Consider the following 11,248-nt stretch of genomic DNA (forward strand, 5'->3'; position numbering starts at 1 on the left):
GGCTTTGGACATCCAAACAATGCTGCTTCTATTAGCAACAAGCCCAAAATGAAAAGGAAATCATATTGCCTTTCATTTCCTTCCCTCCACCCTCTCAGAAAGAAGAAAGAAAGGAAAAAGAGAGAGAGAAAGAAAGGAAGAAAGAAAGAAAAGAAAAAGCTGAATCAAACCAAAACTATCTGGACATACTTTAGGAATGTTGCGTGCATATGTATGTGTGTTTATGATTGTATGGGTATGTGTATGTTGGATTTCAGCTAGGGAGTATTTTCCCCATCTCTACAGTTTCTACACCAGCTTAAAACCAAATATTTAATCACTTCCATAAAAATGCCAAAATAACAAAAACATGCATGAAGAAGGCAGCAATAAGAAGAAAGCATGCTATATATGTTATAGCCAACCACAAACATCATTCACAAAACAAGCAAGTGGCCTAACCAGGAATTTTCCAAGTGCTTTTTTGGGAGAGGTTAACTCCCATATGGAGAGCTTCAAAATAGAAGAGGAAAATGACAGGTTAGTGTGGCCCCGTTTTACTGATTTTTCCCTAAAATAAAGATTGCATTTTGAATTACAATGCAAGTGCCCAGAAGCTGCTTATGAGAAAGGAATTCTGACAATAATTTAGCATATTGGCCCTTTTTACAGAAAAGAAAATTCAGTCTTGACCAGGAGGAGATGTCTTTGTAAGAGGCAGGCCCTGATGGTTCAACCTGGTCAACCATGATTTTGGAAGCTTTGCCACTTTGGATTCAGTTGACTTCTCCTTTTGGTGTTTTTAGAGACCAACAGAGGTTATCCAACAGGAAATACTGGAATAGTTTTTGCAAGACTTCCATTTCCCCATCACTGGCTTGAACAGGAATAGGGACTACCATGTGATATTGCTGAACTTTGCTAAGAAACCTTTGAGGCATTATACGTTAAATTGGTTTCGTTATATTTGAGGAAAATTGAAATGGTGCAGGTCTGCACAGCTCCTAGAACTATAGCCTCTCCGAATCTTCAAAAACTCTGGGGTTTGTGTGGTCCAGACTCCTTTCTAGTACCTTCTCCGTGCCCCAAGAAAATTTACCCTAGGGGACATTCAGCAAAGGATATTCTACTGAGTCCTTATTTAGGTTGAATACTTTTTCTGTTTGGTCCTCATCAAAAGCTGACACATTATAAAATTCCATCTTTTTTAGACAGCTTCAGGTTTTGCTTGCATTTTTCAAGGCTCAGAGACCTTGCATAAAACTAACCCAGATGTCAGCTGATGTACTCTGAACTTAACAGTGGGAACCCTGAGTTTCTTCCTGTCTCTCTGAAGATTCTCAAGAGGAGATGATTTATAGTTTTCCTGGCCACTGCTGGCTTGGATCTCTTGTTTCTGCTGATTATTTTTTTCAGTTCATGGTTCACTCTGCCGTCACTTGCCTGCCATCTCTGCTTTGCACCACATCAAACTCAACATCCTCCCTTGATCAGTTCCTAGCCTTTACATGAAACCCACCTAAACCAAGACTGTGTGCCTAGAGCAGTCCTTTCTGAAGGTGTGAAAATGAATGGGATATATTTTGACATATATATACACATTTATATATATACACACACGTAGTTACTAAATGTTTAAAATATATTTTAGGACAGATTAAAATACAAATACATTTATTTTGACATACAGTCATGCACCACATAAGGACATTTCAATAAATGACAGACTACGTATACTGCAGTGGTCCCATAAGATTATAATGGAGCTGAAAAATTCCTATCACTTAGGGACCTCAGAGTTATCATAAAGTCATAGCACAATGCATTACCTTTTCTATGGTTTGCTATGTTTAGATACACAAATACTTACCATTGTGTTACAACTGCTTACAGCATTCAGTATGGTAACATGCTGAATAGGTTCGTAGCCTAGGAGCAATAGGTTATATGGTACAGCCCAGGTATGTCATAGGCTATGTCACCTGAGTTTGTGTAAGAACGCTATGATGTCTGCACAATGACAAAATCATCTAACAATGCCCAGAATGTATTCTTATTGTTAAGTGATGCATTGCCATATATATTAATATTAGACATTCCTATAATTCTTATTCTTTGCTTCCTTGCCCAACCATACACTTCTTCCATCCTTCAATTCCTATTCTTTTCATGTGAAAAGTGATTTAGAAATCTCTTTTGTTTGCTCCCTCCCCTCTCTGCCACTGCCAAATCTTTGTTAGTGATTGGCTGACATTTTATCACTCTTACCTCAGGTCTTTATATGTCCTCACGTTCTTATCATCCACTCCAAAGGTATATCAAGACTTTTTTTTTTTTTGAGACAGAGTCTTACTCTGTCTCCCAGGCTGGAGTGCAGCGGCGTGGTGTCGGCCCACTACAACCTCCGCCTCCCAGGTTCCTGCTTCAGCCTGCCTTGGCCTCCCGAGTAGCTAGGATTACATGTGTGCACCACCGTGCCCAACTAATTTTTTGTATTTTTATTAGAGATGGGGTTTCACCATGTTGGCCAGGGTGGTCTCAAACTCCTGATTTCAAGTGATTCCACCTGCCTCGGCCTCCCAAAATATTGGGATTACAGGCGTGAGCCACCACACCTGGCCGGTATATCAAAACATTTTAAATGAAACCTGCTCCCTCCTTGAAGAGGACACGTACATTATTTTTTTTATGTGGTGTTTGACAGTCTTTCCAGATATTGCCCCATGCACAGTGCATTTGCTAGAAGATTACAAGGAAAAAGGAAGAATTCAAACAATTGGGCAAAAAAATACTGAGTACCGATTTCATGTACTGAGCCTACCACAAAGTTAGGATTTTTAAAATTGTAGTTGTTGGTTTTGTCATGCTGTGCTAAATTTAAAAAAGTAAAAAATATGTCCTCCTGAGCCAAGAGGGGAAAGGTTTGACCTTTATCTACATTAAACATTTGTCTAAGTCTGAAATTTTATAAATAAATCCATTGAAGTATTGGTGAAAGGACTTCAGGGAGACCAAGTGAGAAAGTTGAGATCAAGGGGAAAGTTTTTCTGACATTACTATTCTATTTTAGCTTATGGCTTTAGCAACTTTGATCAACGCCACAAATGTTATAAAAATACAAGAAAACAGAGCATAAGAGTTAGCTAGGAAATATGGTCATACACTCCTGTTTTACAGGATAGCTCTGCTTCAAATGTTCTGTTTTTAATGTCTCTCATACATGTCTTTATGTCTCTAATATTTATTAATGCATGACTCAGAATATATATATATATTTCATACATGAAACAAAGGAATTATTTGAACTAAAACATTGCAAATCTAAATTGAAAATATAGTATACAAAGGCCAGGAGTGATGGTTCACACCTGTAATCCCAGCACTTTGGGAGGCCAAGGTGAGTGGATCACTTGAGCTCACGAGTTTGAGACCAGCCTGGGCAACAGGGCAAAACCCTATCTCAACAAAAAATACAAAAATTAGCCAGGTGTGGTGGTATGTGCCTGTAGTCTCAGCTACTTTGAAGGCTAAGAGATGGGAAGATCACTTGAGCCTAGGAGGAGGAGTTTGCAGTGAGCTGAGATTGTGCCACCAGACTTACTTCAGCCTGGGTGATAGAGCTAGATCTTGTCTCCCAAAAAAAAAATATATATATATATATATATATATATATATATATATATATATTCAGTTAAAGAAGGCACTGAACTCATGTTTATCCTTTCTCTCCCTTAATACCCCATTAAATTGTTATTATGTGAATAAAATCTGTCTGACAAAGAGAATTCCTAGGATGACATTCCCGTGTAGGGTCTGGAGATCAACTGCCATAAACATCCTATAGAACAAGGATGAAGGTGTTTCTGATGGAGGCATCCAGGGAATGAATAAAGTGAGAAGTATGGCAAAGTATTTCTGTTGTGGCAACTGCCCAGGGCAGGAGAAGAAAATAAGAAGATGACTTATCTGCTGGAGCACTTATACACACTTTAAAGAACACTATTTATGTAGACAATAATAGTGCTTTAATAATATTAAGATGATATGGAGAGGTGCCTGCTGTGACATATAAGAGTTAAATTTTATAGGAAGAAAAATTTAAAAATCACTGGATAATATCTGAAGTTGTAAATTAAAAACTAGCAGCATGCCTCGATTCTCTATTTTAAGTTGCAATAATAAACAAGAATCAGTTGGAAAATATTTTGCAAAACTTCCAAGTTGTTTGTGATCTTTTATTTTACTTTTGAAAATGTATTTCTGTTACTTTTGGCTTTTTTTATTGCCCTAATTACTACAAACTTTACTTGTACATCTTTGAACTTCTGATCTTAAACTGTTCAGAGAAAAAGCTAAAGGGTTTTATCATGTCAAGAAGAACCACCCACATAACTTAAAAATTAGTATGGAGGTAACTACAAGAAAAAAACAACTGAAAGAACTAAAGATGATTTCTTATCATTCAGACATGGAAGATGAGGGGGCTGGAGCCAGAAATTAATGTTTTCCATGATAAGCCTTTTCTTACTCAATGAATTTTTTATTATACATGATTAATCTTATTCTTACAAAGCAAAATTTAAAAATTTTAAATAAAGGGCTAAACTTATCTTTTCATTTTATGCTTAAGCACTTCTCTGAGTCATCAATTTCCTCAGTCAATTCTGAATTTTCCTGCACAGCACACAAGTCCACGCATGAGCTGGTTTTAGCTCACCTTGCTTCTTTCTGTCCTGCAATCTTAGGCAACGTTGTGCATTTGTCAGTGAACAGCCCAGACATTTATCTTGCTGCCTCCTGTCTCCTTAACCTGGGATACCCTCCCTCCTTTCCTCACCTGCCTTGTCCCTGTGAAGGGCTAACACTCCTTGTTCATCTTTGAGATCTTGGCTGAAACATTACCTTTCTGGACAGCTCTTCATAACCCCCAGAAGACCGAGTTAGGTCATTTTTCACTGTGCTCCCACGGAATTCTGTACTTCTCACTAATATAGTGACAGTCACTCTACTGTCATTCTCTAGTCCATTTTTGTATCTACTCCCAAAATGGGAGCTTCCCCAGCATAAAGTCTTTCTCTTATTTACTGTTTGTCTCTGGCAAGTACCATGGAGCCTCCATGTAGGAGGCATCCCACATTTTTTTGGAATGAAAAAATTAAGGGAAGGAAGAGGTAGGCAGAGCTATAGATAACCAGTAGATCAGAATAGGGGAAAGTCAGTGGTTGTGTGAATGCCTTTGTAAAAATATTTAAAGTATTTTCTTTTCTTTTTTGCCTCAAATCACATAGTTCATCAATTCTAAGATAACTTTTTTCCTATTTTAATATCTTAAATTAGAATGTATCATACATTCGATGGCATGCACAGATTTTTAAATGGCAGCTTTCTTGGTGGTAGGAAAATAATGATGTGTTTTACCGTCAAGAGAGTCTTGAGTCAATGAACTATAGTACATAAAAATATAGCCATAACACGTCCGTGAAGAAATAAAACAGAATTGGAGTTCTGCGTTGGATTTATAGGGTGTGAGGAGCAAGAACTCTAAGAACAGAAAGATATCAAAGTTTCTTGGCTTGGAGAGAAAGTTGGGAACAGAGCTGTGGAAAGAGAACAAGAGCAGTGTAGGCAACTCATGGTTTCTTTTCCCAGTTAGTAAGGTAGACTGCAGAGTGACAAAGCTTCTTACCCCCATACTCCTACCCAGGTTTATGACAAAGTAAGTGGTAAAGGCAAAAGGTTAGTTTGACTCATTGTCGATGGCACTGAAATAACATGTTTTAACTCAGTTTCACAGGCCACCCTGTCAGAAGGGGAAAAATTATTGAAAAGAAAAACAGGGATTCTTGTTTCAGGATGCGTCACCAGTCAGTTAAGAAAACTTGGAAAGTGGAAACCGTCCACATTGTTATAGGCCACGACGCCAAAACCGAAGCCCAAATTAACCATTGTTGGGTAAAACCCCTGATTTTGCAAAACCCAGTTCCAAACCAACTCTGGTTGATACAATCAAGTGAGGGACAATATTTAGAAAATATTTCTTAGAAAAATAGCGTAACATTTAGTCCAAAGGAGAAAAAAAAAAAAAAAAAAAACCTACCACTGAACCATGACTGAAAATTAGGGAAGACAGGTTATAGTAATATTAGAGTCTTAATTGTGCTAAAAATATTTGTTTTTGGCAATTTCTGAGCACATTAATAGTATATATCTCCAGATAAGCAACATTTCTGTCTGTGGCTTTTTGCAGTACTAAATGGAACAGATCAATGAGCAGAGGGTTCAGCCAAAAATAGAATTTAATTGATATCCTGATTTTAATTAAATAAACTCCTTGCTTTCACTACTCTTGAACTTTGTTAACTTATGGACAACCATGAGTAACTACAAAAATTGTCCCCAAAATGAAGAAAAATGGAGAAGTAATCCACACACCTTTATTTATGTATTTATGTATTTATGTATTTATTTATTTATTTTGAGATGAAGTCTCACTCCGTCACCCAGGCTGGAGTGCAATGGTGCGATCTCCGCTCACTGCAACCTCCGCCTCACAAGTAGCTGGGATTACAGGCGCCTGCCACCGCATCTGGCTAATTTTCACCATCTTGGTCGGGCTGGTCTCAAACCCCTGACCTCAGGCGATCCACCCGCTTCGGCCTCCCAAAATGTTAAGATTAGAGGCGTGAGCCACTGCGCCCGGCCCACGAACCATTTTTTAAACATGAACTCTAGAAACGGCTAGATAATAATGCCTTCCTCTAATGCTGAGTAAACTGACCTTTGGCGATAAACTGCTCACCACCAGGAACTGAATCAACTGTTTCCTGGTAAGAAAATCCTATTTAAATACAAGGGAAGAAGTCCATGACTGAGTGTTGCTTTTTCAGAAGATATATCATTAATATGCTCACAGATCGTCTATTAGCTTTCAATCTCAAGCCAGTCGTGGATATTGCTGTGAAGGTATATTTCTTTTTTAAGTGATGCATTTCTCTCTACCTCCACTGTGAATTATTTTCAGGCTATATTAGTCAAGGTTCTCTAGACGGACAAAACAAATAGGGATACATGTATATATGAAAGGGAGTTTATTAAGGAGAACTGACTCACACGATCACAAGGTGAAGTCCCACGATAGGTCTTCTGCAAGCTGAGGAGCAAGGAAGCCAGTAGTGGATCCGTCCAAGTCCCAAAACCTCAAAAGTAGGGAAGCCGACGGGGCAGCCTTCGGTCTGTGGCAGAAGGCCCGAGAGCCACTGGCAAATCACTAGTGTAAGTCCAAGAGTCCAAAGTCTAAGAACTTGGAGTCTGATGTTGGAGAGCAGGAAGCCTCCAGCACCAGAGAAAGATGAAGGCCAGAAGACTCAGCAAATCTGATCATTGTACCTTCTTCTGCCTGCTTTAATCTAGCTGTGCCGGCAGCCAACGGGATGGTGCTCATCCAGATGAAGGGTGGATCTGCCTCTCCCATTCCACTGATTCAAATGTTAATCTCTAGCAACACCCTCACAGACAAGCCCAGAAGCAATGCTTTGTATCCTTCAATCCAATCAAGGTAACGCTTAATATAAACCATTACAAAGGCCTTAATTATCCTAGAATGTTTTCTTTAAACTATAGAGGTAACAAAAAATACTCTGCTTTCTCGTGTCTGGAAGAAGGAAATGAGTAAATGTGGACTTTGATTTTCTTCTTTTTTTTGAGACGGTGTCTCTCTCTGTCACCCAGGCTGGAGTGCAGTGGCACAATTTCGGCTCACTGCAACCTCCGCCTCACAGGTTCAAGTGATTCTCCTGCCTCAGCTTCCCGAGTAGCTGGGACTACAGGCGCCCGCCACTATGCCTAGCTAATTTTTGTGTTTTTAGCAGAGACAGGGTTTCGCCATGTTGGCCAGGCTGGTCTTGAACTCCTGACCTCAAGTGATTTGCCTGCCTCGGCCTCCCAAAGTGCTGGGATTACAGGCGTGAGCCACCGCGCCAGGCCGGACATTTAATTTTCAGAGCCATCTCACTCACAATTAGGTGGCAAAATTACCTTGATACTGAACTCAATTTGTCTTACTAGAACTTCATCTTTATAAGACAGTGTACATTCAGTTTGATTTTCTGAAAGCTGCTGAAAGACCAAGCAACTCATGACTGTACTTTCCAACAGCACTTCTGAGAGTTCTAGAGATGTTTCGCATTTCTGAAGAGAAATCACTGTTGTTTCTTCCCAGGTATAAAGAGTTTTGTGTGAACTGGTGCTTCAAGCAAACAACATGTATCTACAAATTGAATGAATGTTTCTTAGACAAAGATGGCCATTGTAGCCTCAAACAAGCCTATTTATTTGGGTGAAGGGAGTGTTTTGTGAAGGAATAACAGGCTGACATATATTTATTAATGTCTCTCATACTGTGTGACAAAATCTGGCAGGGTAACTGTGAATGGAACAATTTGTCACAACTTTATGGAACCCTTTCATACACAGAATCTATGCCTTTGTTCAAGCTGCCTTGAGCACTTAAGTTTTCTAAAGGATTTCTTGGGCAAATTTCCCACAAAATTTCCCCTATTATTTACAAGGCTTTCCGTTCTTCCTTATATACATGAAATATCTCTTAAACATTCTTCTCAGAAGAATGTATCTCTTTCTGAAATTATTATGTTCTGGAAATAAGACAAGTCTTCAAAGCAAAGTTGTAGAACTTATGTTTATATTGGGTATTTTCTTATTAAAATCTTATGTCTGTAATTTTGATTGTTGATACTTACCTCTAACAAGAAGTTGGGTTATAATTGCCACTCAGCTAAAACATAGTATAGAACTCAAAAGAAGGTGTCCCCAAATGCTTCAGTGGTTATCATATCAAAAATATATATACGGTATGTTTATATAAGTTATATAAATATATGTATTGTTTATTTTTGTGTATACGTAATATACACATATATAATATATGTAATACATATGTGATCTTGAAAGGCTCAGATGGTTGACCAAAGACAAATTGGTGAAAATTGTAGGAGGACATAATTTGACTGAGTATTTGTTTTCTAACCATCAGGATGATCCTGCTTCAGGGAGCAGTGATTTTTCATTCCTAGAGGTGTTCAAGAGAGTCTGGGCCTCTCGTTGGAAATACTGACAAAATGTTGAAGGTATACACTAAAAAGTCTCTAAGGGCCCTTCCAACTATGGGATTCCATGCAATGAAAATCTCGTCTGAGGGAAACTGGGTTTTAATTTCAATTATTTTGAACCAGAAAAAATCTTCTGTATGAGAGAGAAACATCGTTAAAATCAATTGAATGCCAAATGTTGAATTTTGGACAATCAGTTTATATGGCATGGTATTTGTTCTCTAAATATTTATGTTAGACGGGATCAGGACCATAAATAACACTTAATCATGCTGAGATTACTTTAACAGTAATCTTTTCTTATTAACTGATTTTTAGACTTTTATCCAAAGCCTAGAATGGCCTTTTGTTGTTGTTGTTGTTATGAGTTGAATTTTGTCCTTCAAAAAAAGATATGTTGAAGTTGTAACCCCAAGTACCTCAGAACATCACTGGATTTGAAATAGAGTGGCTGCAGCTATCATTAGTTAAGATGAAGTCATACTGGAGCACGGTGAGCCCCTAATTCAATATGACGGTTGTAAGGTGGAGGAAGAGATTGGAGCAATGCATCTACAAGTCAAGGAGCACCAAGAATAGACAGCTCTTCCCGGAAGTTAGAAGAGAGGCATGGGGCAGATTCTCCCTCCCAGCCCTTGGAAGGGCCCAACCTGGCCAACAACTTCATTTCTCACTTCTAGATTCCAGTACTCTGAGGGAATAAATTTTTGTTGTTTTAAGCCAGCCAGTATGTGATCCTTTGTTATTAGTTTGCTGGAGCAAACTAATATACCTTCCTTACAGTTAGCCACCTTTAGGAGTCATCTGTGTATTTATATTCTTCCAGAAATTTTCTATGCATATGCACACACACACACACACATATACATTATTTTTTTCTTTCCAGTATACTTTGGAAGTATATCATAAAACTGCCCTGTACTTGGCTTTATTATTACCTTTTCAATGAATGTAATAGAAGCTTTTTTATATCATAACACAGCAAACTACTTTGTTCTTTCTAATGGTTGTGTAGTAAGCCATTGCATGGATTTAATAATTTTCTTTTTAATCTATCTTCTATGGACATAGTCATTTAGATTGTTTCCATTTTTTCTTTTTTTTTTTTTTTTCATATAAACAATGCTGCAGTGGACATTCTTGGATAAGTGCCTTTGTGAACACATTCAAATATGTCCATACGACACAAATATGATAAATTTCCGAAGTGGAAGTATCAAGTTCAAGAATATATGCATTTTAAAATTTGCATATATAGTTTGCATTCTTATCTTCACATGAGCCTGCACCTTTGCACTCTCATTGGCTGACACTGTATGGGATAATACTTTTGATTTTTATAATTTTTTAAATTATGAGTGAAGTATAACTTCATATTGTTTGGTTATTTGTGTCTTATTTTTATACAAAGTAGCCAATTTTTCTAACAGATTGTTCTTATTTATATGTAGGAGCTTATTTTAAAAATTTAATTATTAGTCCTATTGAGTTGATATGGGGAGGATAGTGTAAGTGTCAGTTATTAAATGTGAATAATTTTGTCCTCAAAGTGACTTTTGTATACAGAACAGACTATTCAAAGGCTAACTTTTGGTTAAAAATTTAGCAATCAATTCATTAAAGTTAAAAATCCAAAAACTGCTTCTCACATTTTTTTTTTTTTTTTTTTTTTTTTGAGGAGTCTCACTGTGTTGCGCAGGCTGGAGTGCAGTGGGGTAACCTCGGCTCACTACATGCTCCGCCTCCCAGGTCCACGCCATTCTCCTGCCTCAGCCTCCCGAGCAGCTGAGACAACAGGCACCCGCCCCCACGCCCGGCTAATGTTTTGTAGTTTTAGTAGACACACAGTTTCACCTGCTTCTCACAATTTTTAAATGCAGCTTCCTGATCTTATTATTCTATTTGTAAATCTAAAGCATTTTAGTAACCACATTTAGGAGAATTTTGAATGTGTGTAATAATATTTATGCACTTAATTGACTAAATTCCTTCATACAATTAAAAACTAATTTTGTAAATTTAATATACTCAACATTCTTTTTAAGTGTGTCAGTTGTCTAACTGAAAAACTTTCCCAAAGTATTTAATACTTTTAAATATCTTAAAGGAAAGCACATAAACACAGTGAAGCATAATCCTCTTTC

General features: G+C 37.7%; 1 protein-coding gene and 1 long non-coding RNA gene across 2 annotated transcripts in view; one reads left to right on the forward strand and one right to left on the reverse strand.

Annotated features, from left to right (window-relative positions):
* Positions 1–7,160, reverse strand: part of DAB2 (DAB adaptor protein 2) — a 75,545-nt gene extending 68,385 nt beyond the window's left edge. Inside the window, exon 1 of the mRNA XM_050793420.1 lies at positions 7,090–7,160. The gene's annotated coding sequence lies outside the window, so the exon portion shown is untranslated. The remainder of the gene's footprint in view (positions 1–7,089) is intronic.
* A 52-nt stretch (positions 7,161–7,212) lies between these two features.
* On the forward strand, positions 7,213–11,027 carry LOC126956460 (uncharacterized). The gene is made up of 3 exons (XR_007726382.1): positions 7,213–7,534; positions 9,029–9,122; positions 10,783–11,027. It is a non-coding gene; the product is annotated as an uncharacterized LOC126956460 (long non-coding RNA).
* The last annotated feature ends 221 nt before the right edge of the window (positions 11,028–11,248 follow it).

The sequence above is a fragment of the Macaca thibetana genome, chromosome 6, assembly GCF_024542745.1.
Source record: "Macaca thibetana thibetana isolate TM-01 chromosome 6, ASM2454274v1, whole genome shotgun sequence".
Taxonomy (NCBI): domain Eukaryota; kingdom Metazoa; phylum Chordata; class Mammalia; order Primates; family Cercopithecidae; genus Macaca; species Macaca thibetana.